The sequence below is a fragment of the Neolamprologus brichardi genome, chromosome 14 (genome assembly GCF_056152115.1).
Source record: "Neolamprologus brichardi isolate AB-2024 chromosome 14, ASM5615211v1, whole genome shotgun sequence".
NCBI lineage: Eukaryota > Metazoa > Chordata > Actinopteri > Cichliformes > Cichlidae > Neolamprologus > Neolamprologus brichardi.
In genome coordinates this window covers 39505477-39525268 of record NC_142117.1, presented here as the reverse complement: position 1 = coordinate 39525268, position 19792 = coordinate 39505477, and the positions used below count along the sequence as shown (strand labels likewise).

Genomic DNA, 19792 nt, shown 5'->3' with positions numbered 1-19792 from the left:
GACCCAGTGAGTGAAAGCAAAAAGGAAAAACAAACAAACAAACAGGAAGTCTGAAAAAAAAGAGCACAGTGACCACACATAGCTAACCTTTCTCTCCATTTTGGCTCCTGTTCACACTGAGACGCTGTTTTTCCCGAAGGAAAATGCAGCGTTTTGAAAACGCTCTGGAAAACGCACACATTTGGAGACGGTGCTTTCGCGTCGCAGTGTGCACAGTTGACACATTTTAGTCATATGACCAATTAAAGATAGTGGAGGGCATTATACAGCAGTTGTTTTGATTGACAGCCCTACTAAAGATGAATATCAGACTGTTCATGCTCCAGAGAGCTTTTCTTCAAATTATTTAATTCTCTCTCGCGTTTGCAACTTTGTACTTTTGTGTTACTCGCAGCAACAACTCTGCCTCATTGTTAGTCCATTTAAAAAACTCGGTGCTTTTCCTCAACATTTTGCCGCGACGTTTCAAAGAGCTGGAAAGTAAATAAACGGCAGACAGAAATGAGGCCGGCCGAATGTCCTTGCGTTTCACGCATGCGCAGTGCTGGAACGTAAGCGTTTTCGGCCGTTTCAATGTGGACGCACAACTCTGTGAAAACGACTGAAAACGCTAGTGTGGACGCGGAGCGTTTTCAGACAAAAATGCTGTTTTCAAATCTATCCGGGCTACTGTGGACGTAGCCTGAGGCTCATCCCACCACCTGTCCAGCCTCCTCAGGTGACCGATGCAGGTCTATAAAATGGGGCCCATCGCCCTCCTCCAGATGAAATGACTGTGGCTGCTGTATCAGGACACAGCTGCTAAAAGACATCTAGATCACATGCAGGTGACATGTGACAAAAAGGCATTTTATTTATCCCCAGGATGAGAACACGTGGGAAACCATCACTTTTTTGGACAGTTTCATGTTACGTGATATTTCCTTGGAACATTTGTTCCGCTTTAAGTTCATTTCCTGTCGAAGAGCCGTCGTATCTCAACAAAGAAATGTTCCTGTTGCTGGTTTTTACGAGGCTAACTCTCATTGTTTCTGATCAGCCACCCCTACCTGCCAGTCCATCTTGCTAGTCCACTTCATTTATCATTTCCCTCAGTATACAACAGTCTATAAGTGATCCTTCATTCTTTGCTAATGTGTCTTTGTGCTCTGTGCTTGAGCTTTTCTTCTTGTTTTGTTCTTGCCTGCTAACCTGGAGCTAAATTTCATCTTGATCTCTTCAGACTTGTTCACCTGCCTTGTAACTAAGGCTGTGAGACATGACCAAACTCTCATATCCCGATATAAAACATCTATCGTCCGATAACGATATAAATCATAAAAAATTTAATATTTTCTGTAAATTCTGCGAATCTCAGGTAGCTGAAGTGTTTCCAGCTGGGCGTCATGTAGCTGGAGTCGAGTGTTTTAACCGATGCATGAAACGATACATTTTTAGACATAAGTTGTAACGGCGCCGTTTTCTTTGTGAGTATTTATTACACGGCGTGCTGCGGGGAAAAGCCTGTTCTAACGTTTGAGTCTACGGTTTATTTTTTAGCACCTGACGTCTCTTTTTTAAATTCTCATCTGTCAATAATACTTTTTCACATGATTCAGTTTATTTTGAAAAGTCTCAACAGGATCTTGAGCTTTATTGTGAAAGGTTTATGTGGAAAATAAACAAGCGGACATGCGATGCTATTACCGTCGTTGTTGCTAACGACAACGCATAAAAACAGGCGCTTGTCCGTCTGTAGTGTGGTTATATTAAATATAAGAGAAAGAGAGAACTTTAAGAAATTAATATAGCCACTACAGTGACATCAAAACCATGAAAAATATTGCCGTAAACAGTTTATTTTGCGACACCACGAAACAAACGATAGCGTAAAATGAAACATAGACGTTTTTATATCATTATCGATATATACGTTATATCGAACAGCTCTACTTGTAACTGCACTTGAATCAAGCACATTACAAATGGACTTTTTTACCTTTCCATGTCCGTGCTGTGGATTCAGGTCTACTTTCTGAGCTGTGACATTTTGGCTTCAGCTTTCTTGTTTTTTGTTAAACGTCTCAATTACCTCTAAAGTTATTGTTAACATGAGCATGTTAGAAGGTGCACCAGCTCACTCCACTTTTAGTTTATTGCACTGATGGGATTTCAGACTTTGGAAGTTTGTTAAACCTCTGGCTCAGAAGTTGGAGAAAGAAGACCAGGGGGAGTAAGAAAGGATGGAGTCACTGAGCGGGCAGCTTTTATCTCTGGTGTGCCATTAAAAGAGGCACAGAGTCCCAAAAATTGCTGATGTTCAAATCCACAACAGGCTCAGGGATGATCCAACTTACACCTGCCCACACATGCCCTGCACAGCATCCTCTGCACTGCACCAACACCTGATTACAGATGACTGAAAGCAGCAATAGGCACATGAGCCAAGACCAGCATTTAAGGGGCAAAGAGATTAAACAAATGAAAGAAATGAAAGTAATAAAATAAACCACAGCATATTGGGAAAAAATAGGTAAAGTATAAAAGGCGGCAGGGCAAAAGAGACAGAGGTGAAGAATGCATCATGAAGAAGAGGAAATCTCTGAAAGCTGAAGGAAAAGGTAAAAATGACCACACAGCCATACAAAACAGTAAAAGAACAAAATAATATTATGAGAAATGAATGAAAGTCGAGAAATCAGTCAAGAGAAAAAGAAGAGGAATGACAAGAATGAGAACACACAGGAGAGTGGGCGAGAATGCAAGATTAAAAGACAACGATGAGGAGAAAAATTTGGCAAATGGGACAAAAGTGAAACTTCACGAGAGCCAACAGAGAATGAAAAATAAAGATAAATGCATAAGGTGTCATTGAAGGAGATGAGAAGGAAAGAAATGGATGACATAAAGAAGATTTAGCAACATTTTAAACCCTCAAAGACCCTTAAAAAAAAATAAATGCAAGACCTTGTCAGGATCTGGAGACTCGACTGGAAAATTCCATCAGGCACCTGAGTTCCTTGGTCTCCACCCCTGGGCGGAGCCATCATCCCTGCTGCAGTCCTGCACACCTGAGACTGATTCAGGGCAATCAGGTTGAGGATTTAAAGCCCCCTCAGACTCTCCTTCACCGCCAGTTCGTCAATGACCTCACATTCCCTGGACCTTCTTTGCTATCACCCTCAACCTCAGCTCTCCGTGGATCATCTTCATATTCAGGAAAAATACAAGGACCCTCACCTGCCTGCCCTCCAGCCTCACTCACCACCTGCCAGTCTCTCCACGTCTCTCCACTACTCTCCTGGACTATCGCTGCCTCTCCCTCAAAGCGAGGTTCACGCCAGTCACCAACGCAACCGCTCCATTCCCGTCGCAACCTGCTAGACCCCCGTTCACCCCCACTGTCACACGCTTACATCATTAGCGACACCCTGCCACATATTCACTTGTTGACTAAATAATAAACACTGCAAAACATTGAGCCGTCTCTGTTGTGGTTATCTGCAATCGAGTCCAATCTAGCTATTGGCCCGTGGCCATTGTGACAGACCTTTGAGCAGGAACGACTGTTTAGATGAAGCAGATGCTGTCAGTGCCACTGCACGATTTCTTTGTTATGTTGTTTGAAGTGCAATAAAACTGGGCCTAAAGAGCTTAATTTGAACACAAAGATCATGCTGCATCGCTAATAATTTGAATAAATCCACACGATAGCCCAACAGTTCAGGTGAACACTTTATGATTAAAAAAAAATCAAAAGAGAGAAAAAGATTAAAATCATCAAAGCTTAAAAATATTTCATATCATCATAAACTGTTTAATTCTAAATAAATATACAGCAGAGTGGTGTCGTGGAACTTTAATGCAGGCAAGCTCAGCTCCAAAGTTCCACATCAGCTCTGCAGATAAGGACAGATGACACGTCTACATGCGGCCGGGCCGTCCTTGTGATCCACCCTAGAGCCAAAACACGCAGCACCATCACAAAGATCATTGTAATCCTCTGAAGGCTCCACATATGGTGAGCCATCATTAAATACGGGGTTAAGCCAAAGAAAACATCCCTGGCACATTCAGCTCTCCTCATACATTAACAATGTGTCGATTTATGAAACAAATTACACATTTTAATGTGTGAAAACACAGACATTGATGCTAATGGTGGTTAGCATCAGAGAACTTGGAACATTCTGTGTCAAACAAGTTGCGGCTACATCTATGAGAGAATGAAACAGCTGCATCCATGCATCTGACACCATAATCCTCATTCATATTAATGCGACTCGGGCTTTAAAAGCAGATAGGAGGAACAGAGTGGAAGAGTGAGGCTGCAAATATAAGTGATAAAGTGGAGGAAAGGGTAAACGAGAGGGTGATGGAATGAATTCAAATCAGATTAAAGACAGAGGAATCGAATATCAACGAAGACGGGCCAAAGTTACGGTGGTGGTTATGTAACCGAGCAGCACTAAAAGCGAAATTCTCCAAGACACCCAACACGCAGGCTCACAGTGCAGCTCAGGCCCGTAATGCATCAGTGATGTAAAAACTGACAAGAATACAACACACAAAGAGTGTGTGTGTGTGTGTGTGTGTGTATGTGTGTGTAGGCAGTGAACACACACACAAAGAGTGTGTGTTCACTGCCTCCACACACACATTTGATAATAAGAGAGTGCAGAGGAACTGAGGAGCTGCTTCTCAGCAGGCAGTCTCTGCAGCAGCACTCACGTCCCAAGACAGAGACAGACACACACACACACTAAAGTGCATCTGCAAAACAACAGTCTTTTCTGTGAGCTGATAAGTTTAGACTTTTGCATTTTTTTAAACATTTGAGTTAATTTCACGTTGCACGGCTGCATACAGACAGTATCAGGATGTGTTGTTAATCCCAGAGGAAATGTGTGTTATGTTGGTGCTATGACACACTGCTAAATTGAGGCACTGCTCAGCAATGAATGGAGAACAAAGATTATACTTGAGCCTCTATGACTGCAGCTGAATCTGCTGTGGCTGCGTGTGCATGTGGTATAGATTGGTTGTTTCTGATCCGTGGATAAAACCGTGTCTGCTTTTTCCTCCTCTCTTATAATAAGAAAAGAAGTTCACACACTACAAAGTAATATTCAGTCAACACATCCATGCCAAACGCCTTGTAATTAACGTTTAACCAATGAAAAGCTAAAGCTACAGTATGGCATTCATAAAAATCATAGACATGAAGAAAAGATCCAAAGATGAGATATTACTAGGGTTGCCACGATTAGTCGACTAGTCACGATTACGTCGACTATTAAAATCGTCGACGACTGATTTAATAGTCGACGCGTCGTTTGAAGCTTTGTAAGATCACAAAAGACGCAGGAATAAGTAGTAGGATTTAAGAGTGTAATAACAGACTGAAACAGAAGATGGCAGCACTGCATGTACAAGGATGCCAGCTGCCGTTAAACCCCGAAGAAGAAGAAGCTGTGTCCCAGAATTCATAGCGCGGCCCAGCTCAGTTTCCAACAATGGCGGCAGCTAGTTAGTTTTAATATTACTCTTATTATTCTTTCTGGGTCACAAAATAAACGTTTAACATATTTTCAGGCGAGAATGTAGCTGTGTAAACCTCAAATATCTGCTCAGTTTATCAAGACACCACATATTTTCAAAAGCACTCCGACGTTTTCGGAGACGTCTGTTACCCACTAGCTCGATAGCTAGCCGGGGGCTAGGCTAACTAGAGGCTAACTCCCGCAAATCGTTTTCAAACCCACCGCCGTCTTTCGCTACTCAGGTTAAACATGATATATAAGTCACTTAGATAACTTAAAAATGTTATTGTTTGCCTTTTTTTTTAGTATTTTATTTGTTCCTGAGTAAATCGGTTTGGCTGAGATTAAAGTTATAGTTTTTACACAGCTGAATAAACGTCAAGCAGACAGCTGATTATCAGAAGTGTGAGATGCTCGAGAATTTACTCCAGTGTCCTGTTATATTTTAGATAGCAAGGAGTTTATTAAACTTCACTGAAACAATCTGCAAATTTCATTAAAATTTAATAAACTATCATCTTGTCTTTATTTTTAGTTAGCACATACCTTAAACACTTAAAGCTGTAAGCTAATGATAGTTATATAAGAGCAGATGCTGCTGGTGCAATAAGCTGTAGGTTTTATGTCCAATGGATGATGATCTGATTAGTCGACTAATCGCAAAAATAATCGGTGACTAGTCGACTATCAAAATTTCACAGCATACTTTGAAAGGACAACACAAGCAAACAATGGTTACATTCCGGTCATAAAGGGATGCACAAGATCTGCAACAATACTCAATACAATGTGGTGTTTAAATGATGTTTAGTTGGGAATCGAAGTGTCAAAGAAAACATCCCGCACCACCACACAGTCACCAATCTGAAGGGCTGAAACAGGGCAAAGCATGCTGTTAGTCAGATTTTGACCCCACCATCCCTTCATCACATCATCCGAGACTGAAGCCCAGGCACTCTGGATATTTTCTGTTTTTGGACACTCTTCTGTAAAACCTAGAGATGATTATGTTTCTTAAATAATCAGACCAACCACACCAACAACCACGCCATGTTCAAAGACACTAATTTCTTTCCCATTCTGATGCTTAGTTTGAACTGCAGCAGGTCGTTTTGATCATCTTTGACCAAAAAAAAAAATACACCGAACTTCAGTCAGTGCCCGATTAGATATTTGTATTAGCAGGTGTGCCTAATGAACTGGCCAGTGTGCATGTCTGCCATTCTCTACGGGTCAGACTTGATATAAGAAAATTAAAAATGTATTCCAAAGTATGAGGAAGTGCTAATTAAGAGCTTATTTCAGAAGGCGCTCTTATTTTGATAAACAAGTCCTCGAGATTGCATTTGTATGATGGAATTGATGAATCCTTTGGTTTATTAAAACATCAGGAGTTGATGAATTCTCTCAAGCTGCACTTTAATTAACTGCACCACAAATGGACCCCGTCATCTCTGGGAGCCGTAGGAGAGAAATATATTTGAGGAACCAGCAACCAGCAAGTTACCAAATCAACCAGAACCTCTTCTGGACTCTTGGGGTTTGAAGGAACAGGCATGAACATATTAATAATCGTTGATGATATTCATAACTTTCAGGTTTTCTGTCCTACCCCTTTTTAATGGTAACTTTGAGCAATCAACTAAAATCATTTGTGTGATTACAAGCTGGGAAAAGAGCGAGCGGGGAAAGCACCAGAAACAGCCCTGTACGTTTCCCACGAGAGCAATCAGACTGAGGAGGAGGAGGATCATCCGAGAGTCAGGAGGAAGATGGATAATTAGGCGATAGAAAGATAGTGTCGATATGGGAGATAAATGTTCCTGGACTGGTTGGTTCATGGCTCTGCGTGATCTTTATTCTGTTAGTGTGTTGATCACAAATCCCTCGAGGGCAATGTTCCGCTTGGAGGAATAAGCAGATTCTGTTTGCAGCCACCACAGAGGCGGTGGTTTGTTGCCGCTCGCTGGATGAGTTTTCTGGTGCAGAATCAGGTTTTATCTTTGTAATGTTGATATTTGTGTCCGTTACAAAGGTCGTTGTATAAGACTGGGAGATTATTGAGTCATAAAAGAGCCTTTTCACACCCGAGACAGAGAGCTAACCGATGAGTGATGCCTGTTGTCTTTAGGTTCATGATGCCCTCGAAAATGAGGTGCTAAGCAGTGATTTCCAGGAAAGAAATTCAAATGCGTCTATAACACTGACATTTGTCAACCCTTACAGAGATAAGGGAATCATTATGGAAGAACAAAAAAAACAATCTGACCTGCTAGTGTTTCTGTCGGAGACATAAGATGTCCCAGATGTGCCATTGTTCTCATTTTATTGTCTGTTAATAGCCATCATTCACAACCTCCGTCATTCCGGACCTCAGCAGTGTCTTCCATTCTCCACATTTGGCCCATATCAGACTGACCTCGCATTAAGCTCTTGAAATTAAAGCCAAATAATAATGTTTCAGGTAAAAGGAAGATCCTTTCTCTAAATTAAGTGAACAAAAAACCTTTTCAGATACTCAAGTTCAGTTTCTTATAAAATAAGACCAAGACTTGTAGCAAATTCTCACATTAAAGAACATAAAGTTCTCAAATGTTGGTATTTGGGTCTGAAAATACAATTAGTTAATAATCCATGGTGGAATCGATAAATTGATTATTCATTGCAGCTCCGAAGTGTTTAACATCATATTTCTGACTTTTTATAAGTCGTCAACCAAACGGCCAGTCAGGTTCTTGTTAGACTTTAAAGTTTTTCATTTTATTTTCATGCCAACTTTACAAAATGTTATTCACAAACATTTTAATGCAGCTCTTGTCTTGTTTGTTTTTGGTTTTTTATCTTCCCTGTCTGTGCTGTTCATCACTGCGTCCATGGAAACCTTACATTTCTGGTTGTGTGTATAAAACAAAAGCAAAAAAATAAATAAATACATCAGTTTATCATGTCAGGTGAGGGCATCAACTGGGAAAGCTTTCCTGATGCTGTCTGCTAAAAACAAACATTTTATTCTACCCAATGTTTCAGATTATCACTTTAACAGGCGAGCTGGAAAGTACAAAGTTGTGTAACAGCCCCGTGCTCAGCAGACAGCAGTATAGGGCCGTGGTTACGCCTGAGCTTTTCCCAAGTGTGATTTGTAAATGAACAAGAGTGAAGTGGGGCGGTGATGAAAGAAGCACAACACCCCCAGGGTAAATAAAGGTTAAAAGATGCAGAAAACAGGGGAACAAAAGTCTCTTTGTGTGTAAGCGCCTCTGGATAAGAGAAACTGCCAAACGCCCGATAGTTGTGAGATGTAATTCAAAGAAAAGATGCAAACGATGAGAGAACGGGAGGAGGCACGCTGGAGAGGAGGAAGGGAAGATGGGAAGAAGTGAAAGTAAAGAACAGAGGGGGGAGATAATGGATGGGAGGTGAAAGATGAAGACAGAGAGGAAGAAGGAGTGATTAATAATCCATTAGCTATTATAAAAACTAAAACAGCACTTGGATATGTTTTTTTAGAAGCAGCTAAATATGTTGGTGGAGTCGCGCAGCGGGCCGTGCAAGCAAATATCCGACTACAGAGGGCAGAAAGGCGAGAAGAACGCAGAAAATCTCCACCCCAGGGTAGGGAAATCATGAAATATGACTTTAATTATAATTAAAAACACCCAATCACGTTTAAATAGCTCATGCATCTGATATGGTCGTATTGCACTTCCATTACGTCTGTATAGCGTTTCTTATCATGTAGGATCTACAGCACGTTTCTTGCTGCAGCCTTTTCCCCTCCAGGGAAGGCAGAGGGAGGGAGAAGCGGGGAAATTATACGGCCCCACAGACAGATGGATTTGAGGGAGGGATCAGCTGAAGCCTGGTGCAGGGGAAAAAAGGGAAGCCCCCGGAAAACTGCAGAGACAGAGAGAGAGGAAAAGCCCAGGGAAGCCCCGCTGCAGCTGAACAGGAGGAGGATCCCCGTCTCCACAGCCTGCATGCTGCAGTCCGGCTGCTACAAAGGAGTCCCTCATTAAAACTACAGCCGGGCTTCAAAGTGAATGCAAAACTATCCTACAGTCACCATCACTGCTCTCTGTGCCTCCACCTTCCAGAGCAGAAACCGAAATGGTGATGAAGACGCACACAAAGCCCAGTGTGTGGAAACAAACACCAGTTTGTTCCAGTGCGATTGTAACCTGTAATTTTAGAAACAACTCTTGGATGAGATTTTAATTTAAGTTCAAAATATTTCATAAGTATACACATCCAATATTAACACATTGAACTGTATAGGAAAATCTAATTTCTCCTTTTATATTTCCGCATGTTATACATGTTTCCAAGATAAGATTGACGGTTTTAACTCATCTGGGCGCCCGTTACGCAACATCAGTGAACGGCACCTGCATTCCAAGACGCTAAAAAAAAGCAGCATTTCAAACCTGGTCGTTCAAAACGTTGAAATATTACAGCGTCTGGAGCACAATGGGGAATGCTTTTGATGAATTACAATCAGGCTACAACCACCCCAACCGCTGCTCGGACAGGGTGGATGGACAGAGAGAGAGCGGAATAAACCGGAACACCGATGCTTCAGTTCCCAAGATAAACTGGACTCGTCGTTCATTAGAGCTCGTAAATTCTGGTTATCTGGTGGAGATGTTAACGCATGACAACAAGCTTATCACGCAACCCTGAAGAGTTTATCTAGAGTCGGGCTGTAGGGATGCAATTCCCCCGGTCTGCTCTGCAGCGTCTTTTATTTTGAAACCTCAACCAGAAGTTGCATTTTTCTTTGCGCTCGTTTGACACCATTCTCTGCAGCCGAGAGGCGCAATGTCAGAATTACTACACCAGCTTCATGCGGCGTGTGCAATCACACAGCAGCGCCAAACTGCGCACATTCGTGTCGCACATCATTTAAATCACGGGAGCGTTTGCTGCTAGTTTTCTCTGTGATGAAAGCAGTTTCAGCAAAAATGTCAGTGTCTCATGTGAGTCTTGCGCCCGAGCATCAACACGCGCTCCCGGGTTCCCTCCGGGGCCACACTGGGCAGCAGCGCTCGTTAAACTGGGAGACACTTCAGAGGAGCGAGTCAGCGTGCTCGTGTTCGTCTCACACACTGAAATCCTGCGAAGTGCTCAGCATTTCACTCACGTTCCTAAAAACTTAAAGTCAATGCTGAGATGCTTCAGCAGCGAGGAAATCTGAGCCTGAGGAAGGCTTGCAGTGATTCATTTATTTTAAATATCTTCACAACGAGAATCAGCTCTCAAATCAGGATTATTGACTTATAACAAAAGACGGAGGTTCCTAACCAATTTACAGGCTTTGACGCACTAACAGCACTTCCACGTAGACGTCCTCTGTCACTGCGAGTCTAGTTTTTGGCACCGCCAGGCAGCTCCACATGGTCGGAATCGGCAGCCAGTGATGCCCACATGGGGCACATGAGCAAGTGCACACAGCAAACGACCGCAGCAAACACGCACTGCGCGCAGACAGAGCACAAGTGTGAAGCATTCCTCTTACCTTCTGGTCTAGTGCCGGTCCGCACTCGAATCTTTACGCATACTATGTGAGGTTTGTGCGAAAGCCTGGGAGAGAAAACTGCGCTCGCTTCTGCGCTCCGTCCCTACTGTCGGCTCTCTGCCTTCCTCTCTCACCCCGGCACACTCAACAAACTGCACAAACAAGCTGGCACTCCCCCTCCCCGCGGTCCCTCACTCTCACTCACGCACACAGAAGGCGCGCGGCGGGGCGGGGTGCCGAGGTGCGCGTTTTCTCCTCGGGGGCGCGGATAGCTGTGGAGAGAGTGCCTGACAGGATAGAGGGGGATTAAAAGAGATGGAGGACGCAAAGATACAAAAAAAACAAACAAACACAAAATTAGAAACAAAAAGAAAAGAAAGAATTAACAAAAATAATGGAGGAGAAAGGAGGGATTGATTAAGGGAGACGCTTGTGAGTTCTGACACAGAGAGTTGGAGGATAAAAGAAAAAGAGTGAAAATTAAATAAAGGAGATGGAGACTAAATTAACAGGTTCATTTTGGAAATTAAACGGATTACGGGGGGCAAAGTAAGTAATGAAAATGATGAGGGAGGGGTGAGTGATTGAACTAAAGGAGGAGAAGAAAAGAATGCAAGGAAACAAATCTGAGGATTCCATGAAAGGAAAAGAAGAAATACAGAACAAGAAAAGAGAAAGAACAGAGAGCAGAAGAGACGAAACAGAGCAAATTGAAAATTGATTAACTGTGAATATAACAGGATGTTCTGCAGCCCACTTGGCTCATATCCTCACAGCCTTCACACTGGTTTCTAATATAAATATACTAATTTTATACATTGTCAGGAATCAGAATGTATTTGCTAAATCTGGATACTATCAGGCGCCCACGGCACGACGTTTCCTCAGTCGACCTAGAGGGGGGGTGACGTGGGGTGTTTTTGGGGAGCCTGCAGGGGAGAGATGAGCTGCAGGGGCATTTCTCAAGGTATCGAGCAGGGACAATTACTTAGCCAGTGTGTGATGTTTCAGGCTCCGCTCTGACGGCACAGGCCTGCTGACCAAGCAGGCAGGAAACACAGTCAATCAGTGCGTCTGTATAACAACATGCTGTACTGTCCTCCAAGGTGAGTCGATGACAGACGCACTGTACACGCCTGCTTTTCCTTCTTTTAATTGTATAATTTATTATTGTCTTCATGGTCATTTCTAATATTACCAATATCTACGTCTTGGTTTACCATTTAAGTTCCTTTCACACACCTGCAGGCATTCACAAAACTGTGCAGAAGTCTTAATAAACAGAGTGAAATGGCGAAAAGGAGTTTTCATTATATATACGTTGCCCCTGGAACATCTACTTGTCAGCTTGTGTTGATGATACACAGCTGTACTTTTCTGTTGAGCCAAACAACCTCAACAGCCTCTGTGAGTGCTTCACTGCTTTTAAAGATTTCATGTCCTTCACCTCTAGCTCGGCAAAACCGACGTTGTGTTTGGCCTCGACAGATTCTCTAAGGAGGTCGGTCATTGCCTCGGCCTGCTCAGCGTTAATATCAAATCTGTTAGGAAACTTGGTGTTATTCTGACCTGAATGTGAAGTTTGAATCTCACACATTCAAAGCTTGTCCAGTCGTGTTTCTTCATCTAAGAAAACCCTAAAAAATAAAAAAAAATAATCAAAGCCCAATGATTTGGAGCTTTAATTTTCTCCCACCTAGATTATTGTAAGTCTTTTTCCCCCCCCACACATCCCTCAGTCGTCCTCAGCCTGTCGTTAATTCAGCCCACCAGGCTGCTTACACACATCACCCCTATGCTTGCTGTCCTTCATCAGCTTCCAGTGAAATTCAAAATCAATTTTAAAAACATGAAATCCTACATTTCCAGGTTCCTGTGTATATAGCAGGAACAGTCGGCCTCTCCAATCATCTTAACTGTCCTTCTTATTTTAAATGCACAGGCAACCACACTTTGAGGTTGTACCATCCAAACTAACAGCCTTCCCCCCCGTCAGCTGACCCAGTGGGTTATTTTATTTTTTTAATGACTGCTCACTCATTTTCAGGGTCAGCAACAGTCAACAAGCTTTACCGAGACAAGCAGACACTAAAACATGAATGGATCAACTCATGGGAGAACACAGAAAGATGAGACAAGAGGAAGAAACAATTAGAAAAACGCTGTGGGAACTAAACCACCTGAGAAATAACAAACGAACTAAAAACTGGAGCTTAATATACACGGAGAATCCACAGCTTCTCATAAAGAGCTCCATGAAAACTAAACAGGATCAGAGCTAAGATTAGAAGTCAACATACTATGATAATAAAACGATGACCCAAAACACAGGATCATCAAACAAAAGCTTCTTATTAAGAAAATCATGTGGAAAACAAAAATCAGAGACTCACAAATATCATAACAAGCTTAGTTTTAGACAATAAAAACAGAAACACAAACAAAAAGTGGTGTAAAATTAGGATGAACAAAAATATCATAAGAGGAAACAAAACTCGCCATCATTACGAGATCGTTGCCATGACATCGTCCCATCTCTGTGCGTGGTTACAAGGTCACCACCATTTCCAGCATCATATTTTATCTATTCGAGTGTCATTGCAGGATTAATGAATCAAAATGACCCGTTTATCTCGTACCAGGCCTCGGTGCATCCACTGTCTGAAACAGCTCTGTTAGCTCCTCGCTTCTTTAAGTGTCTCGGTCGTTGTGTCCTTGGACAAGACACTTCACCTGCCGCCTACTGGTGTTGGCCAGAGGGGCCGATGGTGCGATATGGCAGCCTCGCCTCTGTCAGTCTGCCCCAGGGCAGCTGTGGCTACGACTGTAGCTGCCTCCACCAGTGTGTGAATGTGAGAGTGAATGAATAGTGGTATTGTAAAGTGCTTTGAGGGCCCCGAAAAGCGCTTTATAAATGCAATCCATCATTATTATTATTATTATTATTATTTAATTTCTGATTAGCTGCCCCTCCCACGCTCACGGACATCATACAGTGTTCAGCGCCGTCTTGAGCCTTTGTCCACATCACACAGATTTGTCTACAAGCAGCCACCACAGCATCTCTCTCTCAGAGATTAATGAAAGGCATAATCAGTCCGCTGCAAGCAAATTTAAATCTCTTTTCCACAGCAGAAACTTAACAACCTTTATTTAACTCAGGACTTCTCATTAACTGAATATGTATCTGATAACGATTCATCTTTAAAGCATCCCCAAATTCAGTAACAGCTCCACGGGTTAAAAGGAACATCCTTGAGTTAATTGGGAGAATTTTTAAAATACTTTACAGCATTTAAAATCCTCCCCTTCACCGTTCAGCCAGAGTCAAAGATCTATAACAAAGAGTCAGTGACCTGCTACTAAACTTATGAGTCTCAGGTTTTATGTGACAGAAATTAGGCACAACAGTAGTTAGTTTTACAGCTGCATCCATTGTACCTGTTGAGCCACACAGATGACAAAGTTATGGATTTTTTTCATGCTTACATCAACAAGCGATCAAAGTAGAGCTCACACAAGAGAGCTGTGAGCCAATCAGAGGCTCATCATAGCATCTTGTACTGCATATGCGACCTGTTCATTGCTGCTTTAGCTTGTTTCAGTGTGGCTGTGAGTTGTGGTTAATGTGTGTGTTTCAATCCGAGCTGCTCTCTGCATCATTGTGCATCTCATTTTCATAGCTTCCCCCAGCGTGTTGCCACTGCAGTTTCATAACAGTAATTTCAGTCATGGCCTGATGGTGCAGTGGTTAGCACTGCTGACCTGCTGACGTCACGTTTCGGCACAAATTGGACTCTAAATTCAGACTCAGCACACCAGGAGCAAGTTTAAAGGATTTACGAACTAAAATTATTTTACGGAGAACAAACAGCAGATTAGTGTGGCAACATTGTCTCTGAGAACTGAACCAGGAAGTCTGCGAGTTATCTGTGTTGTGAGGATAGATCTTGATATCTTACCGGAGAGATTCCAGAACAAAAGCTTTGGACGAATCCGAGGAGAACAGGCAGGTTTTCCGCGTGATGGCTGGTGGTGAGCATAAGTCATGCCAGAGGAGGCCAAACAGCTGCAAACAGGCTTCTTCGGCAAGAGAACTCTGAGCTAGTGGACAGGAAACATTCACACAGGGAGAAAACCTAATGATCACCATGGTAGCTGATGATCTAGCAAGGATCTGCTGCACCATCCAGCCCTTGTTAAGTCATCTTACCGGTAGATGAGTTTATGAGTAGCAGGTGTGAGAAGGACGACCCAAGAGACGCTACTCCAGCTGCAGCACTCCACCTGTGGCTCAACAAAAGAGAGATAAAACACCACCCAGACCTGCCCTGACCGCGACGCTGGTTGGGGGAATCTGCAGCTCTCTCTGTTCCTACATGATGCTCCACTCAGCTTGACTCTCCTGTGCAGCGTCACAACTGTGCAATCTTTGTTTATGCACCACACATAATACTCTGTCAGTAAAACATTCTCCTTAGATGCACATAATATGTTTAGAGTCATTAAATGTCACTTCCTGATCAGTCTTTCTGACCTATAAAGTCTTTACAGCATGATGTAAACATGAGACTGGCTCCACTGAAGATAAATTATTATCGTGGATTCAAGATGTCCCACATCTTATTTTCAGCTCCTGAGACGCTGACCCAGTGTTTGGTGTTTTTCAGTCTCTCAGGTTCTGCTTATTACTAATAATCCTCAGGGTGTTTTTTTATTACTTAATTTTTCAACCTTTGTGTTTTTAGTTCAGTTTCTATTGTGTTCCTCAGGTCAGGTTATCAAGTCTCTATGTTTGGTGTCATGCTATGTCACTTCCTATTTTATTTTGGTAGTGCCTTGTCTTGCGTGCCTGGTGTTACTTCCCTGTGTCTTATTTACTTCAGCTTTCTCTCCCAGGTGTCTTCATTCTGCCAAAATCAACTTTCTATGCACATCTCAGGCTCTCCTTGTCCTTTGTCGAGTTGTCCTTCATGGCTGTGTGTAACCTTGTTCTGTGGCTCTGAGGTTATTCTAGTGATTTATTCCTTGGCTCCACATGACACATGTTTTAGATTCTTTGGTATTTTATTATGTCTTATACCAAAAGCATTAAAATCGGAATTTTTGAGATTAGATTTTGTGTCCTGCATTTGATAGATAGATAGAATTTATTTCGAACATGAAAAAAACAGAAAAACAACAAAAACAAAACTTAAAAATCATCAAGTTTTCATGTATATATCTTTGTCTACAGAATGCGTGTGCTCGAGTAGGATGAAGTTTACACTTTTCCTGTTCCTACCCCCTTATTTCAAATCTCATTGCTTACAAATCCATATCCATTATTCAACATTATTTGATCATATATGTTTAACTATGTACAAGTCTAACACATGAACATACACAAATAAAACCATTTTCAGCACGTAAACCAGAACAACAACAAACTGCATGTTTACATAAACTAATCACGCTGTCTATAACAGCTGCTTAATCTCTGAGCTTATTTTCTATCTATGTGACAAACACCTTAATGAACACTTAAGGTTTGCTTACTCAGGGCTTGATCTATAAAACATGAGACGACTCAGTCACTGAGAGGAAGATTTCATATATTCAATTGATTATTTTTGAACAATCGTGTGAATTTTTGTATTGATGTCTTGATTTCATGTGTACAGGTGTTCCACACACTGACTCCTCTGACTGTGATGCTCTGATATTTTACATTTGTTCTTCCTACTGGCTTGCTGAACACAAGGATTCCTCTCAGTTCAGGAGTATTTGGTCTTATTTGGAACAAGTTCTGAATGTTGTGGGCAAAGATTTATTCACTGCTTTGTACATTGTTTGTGCAGTTCTGAGGTCAACCAGATCTTTAAATTTGAGAATATTTAATTTGATAAAAACTGGATTTGATGGTTCTCTTGAAGTAGTTTTATTTATTATCCTTATTGCTCTTTTTTGCAGAATGTATATTGGATGGGTGTGTGTCTTACACGTGTTTCCCCACACTTCCACACAGTATGTCATGTATGGCAGTATAACAGAACAATAGAGAGTATATAATGATGTTTGATTTATGAGATCTTAACCTTATAGAGAATTGAGACTTCGATATTTTGCCTTTGATATGAGTAATGTGATGTATTATCACACCAAGGAATTTTATTTCAGATTCTCTAATTCAGTGTTATTTATTGTTAGTTTACTGTTAGTAGAATATGTGCGATTCCCAAATATTATGAATTTTGTTTTGCTCGGGTTCAATGTTAATTTATTATGGTCAAACCAGGTCTTCAGATTATTTAATTCATTTTCTAATTCTTTCAGAAGTTGTTCCAAGTTACTTCCACAGCACAGTAAGTTCGTATCATCCGCAAATAATATTATTTTCAAAGACTTTGAAATCTCATTAATATACAATATGAAAAGCAGCGGCCCCAAAACTGATCCTTGGGGAACCCCCCACACAACAGGTTTCAGTTCTGACTTCATGGCATTTATTTGGGTAAATTGTTTATGGTTTTTAAGGTAACTGTTAACCCACGATAATGCCGCCCCTCTGACCCCATATGTACATAGTTTAAGTAACAGGCTGTGATCAACTGTATCAAATGCTTTCTTTAAATCTAAAAAAACTCAGACAGCATATTTTTTTTTCACCAGCAGTTGTTACTGTATCTATAAACTCCATTAAGGCATGTGTTGTGGTCCTTTTGGGTCTAAATCCATACTGCTGTTCATATAGTACATAGTTTTTTATGATAAAGTCATTTAATCTATTGTAAAATATTTTTTCCAGTATCTTAGAGAACTGCAGAAGTAGAGAGATGGGCCAATAGTTTGTGAGAGGATGTTTATCTCCAGCTTTATATACTGAAACTACCTTTGCAATTTTCATCTTATCAGGAAATAAACCACTTTGTAATGACAGATCACAAATGTAGGTAAATGGTTTCACAATACATCCAAAAATATCTTTAATTAAGTGCATATCAATCACAATCAGTTGATTTCTTGGAGTTAATGTGACTACATCCATAATTTCCTCTTCATCTTCTCCCCTCATAAACGTTGAGTTTGCTACATTAATAGTTTTAGTTTTGAGAGTGTGCCCAGTTTTTACAACTTCTTTAGCCAAGCCAGGACCAACATCAAGAAAAATATCATTAAAACCATTTGCAGTTTGTTTTATGTCTCTAGTTGTTGTATTTTGTATTTCAAAGTTATTTGGATATTCCAATCCTTTAGTTCCTTTATTTACAATATTATTTAGCACTGTCCACATGTTTTTCATGTTTTTTTAATTTTCACCTAAAAGTTTACTGTAGTAGTTTCCTTTGCTGCTTCTCATGATCCCTATCAATTTATTCTTATACCTCTTATAAGTTTGTTCAGCTTCTATTGTTCTTTTCTTTAAAAATGTCTCATACAACACATTCTTTTTCTTGCATGCGTTCAGTTCCCCTTTTGTTAGCCATGGTTTTTTTTCTGAGTTTTCAGTTTTCTTTGTTTTACTCACCAGGGGACCGTGTTTATTGTAAAGAGTTATTATTATTGATAAGAAGTTTTCATATCTCTTTGGCTCTCGGAGGAGGCGGACACGCTTCTTCTCCTCTCCCTTATCTTCCCTGCTTATGTCCTTGTCTAGTCTCGTGTTTTTTGTATTACTTTTCCTGGAACAGTCTCTCACAGTCTGTTTCTAAAACCTAAAAGAGAATTATGGATTTGATCAACTGGTCTCTGAATCCTATTGACACCCTTTTCTCAACGAGAAGTCCCTCCAGCCTGAGTGCCCTGGAGGGACTTTCCCTGATACACGATGGACGGGTGGCAGAACTGGAGGGTCGTGTGCCTGGCAGGACTGTCGATCGAGGACGCTGAAAATATCTACCTATTTGGAAACATGATAACCGGGTTCTTGCTGATCAGAGCTGGCTTGGCCCTGGCTTATCAGAGAATTAAGAAAGCGGAACCGGCTGTTCAAACCCCCCCAAGGCTGCCCGCTGGGATTGTAATGATGGGACGAGGCGCGACTTCTCAGAACAGGCTCATTGAGAGCAGCATAGTTAAGATCTTGGAGGAGCTTACGGCTGCAGTGAATACTCAGAATAACACCTCTGAGTGGAAGTTGGATTACATCTTGGAGCAGCTGACTGCGGTCGTGAGTTCTCAGAATCTGCTCTTTGAGCACAAGAATGACAACACCACGGAGCGGAAATTTGATAACATCATGGGGAAGCTCGCGGCTCTCCAACGGGAGATTGAGAGACCAGTGTCGGAGTGTTAAAGAACAGCTTTGAAATTGTGTGCTATGGTGTGTTGATATCTGTGCACTCCTGTATTATCCTTTTTGTGTTACACATTTCGATGTTTTTTCCTCGCTACCTAGCCTGACCTGTCTCCCCAATGTGATGTTTGTGTATTGTATGTACGGTCGGCAAGGTCTGTCATCTCGGTTGTTGGCAAAAGACCTGCAACTGACAAATAAAGGCTATCTCATCATCTCATCATCTCATATGCCACGTCAACATCTTGAGCATAGATGTTACTCCAGTCTTGGTTGTTGAGCTCTTTCTTAAGGCAGCAAATTGCTTCTTGTGTTTTATGTCTAATTAATTTCTTATTAGGTTCACATCTGTTAATCCTGGCGTAGCTCTGTACTGTTGCAAAAACTGGTAGATGGTCACTTAAGTCATTTATTATTAATCCACATTCCTGTCAACAACATTACTGAAAATATTATTGATAAGCGTAGCACTATGGACGG

General features: G+C 41.5%; 1 protein-coding gene and 1 pseudogene across 3 annotated transcripts in view; both read right to left on the bottom strand.

Moving 5' to 3' along the window:
• Nucleotides 1-11229, bottom strand: part of slc8a2b (solute carrier family 8 member 2b) — a 243944-nt gene extending 232715 nt beyond the window's left edge. For all 3 annotated transcript variants that reach the window (XM_087851323.1, XM_087851322.1, XM_087851324.1), the window contains exon 1: nucleotides 11038-11229. The gene's annotated coding sequence lies outside the window, so the exon portion shown is untranslated. The remainder of the gene's footprint in view (nucleotides 1-11037) is intronic.
• The window catches only part of LOC148099680 (uncharacterized), a 103859-nt pseudogene extending 91312 nt beyond the window's left edge, over nucleotides 1-12547 (bottom strand).
• Between the last annotated feature and the right edge of the window lie 7245 nt (nucleotides 12548-19792).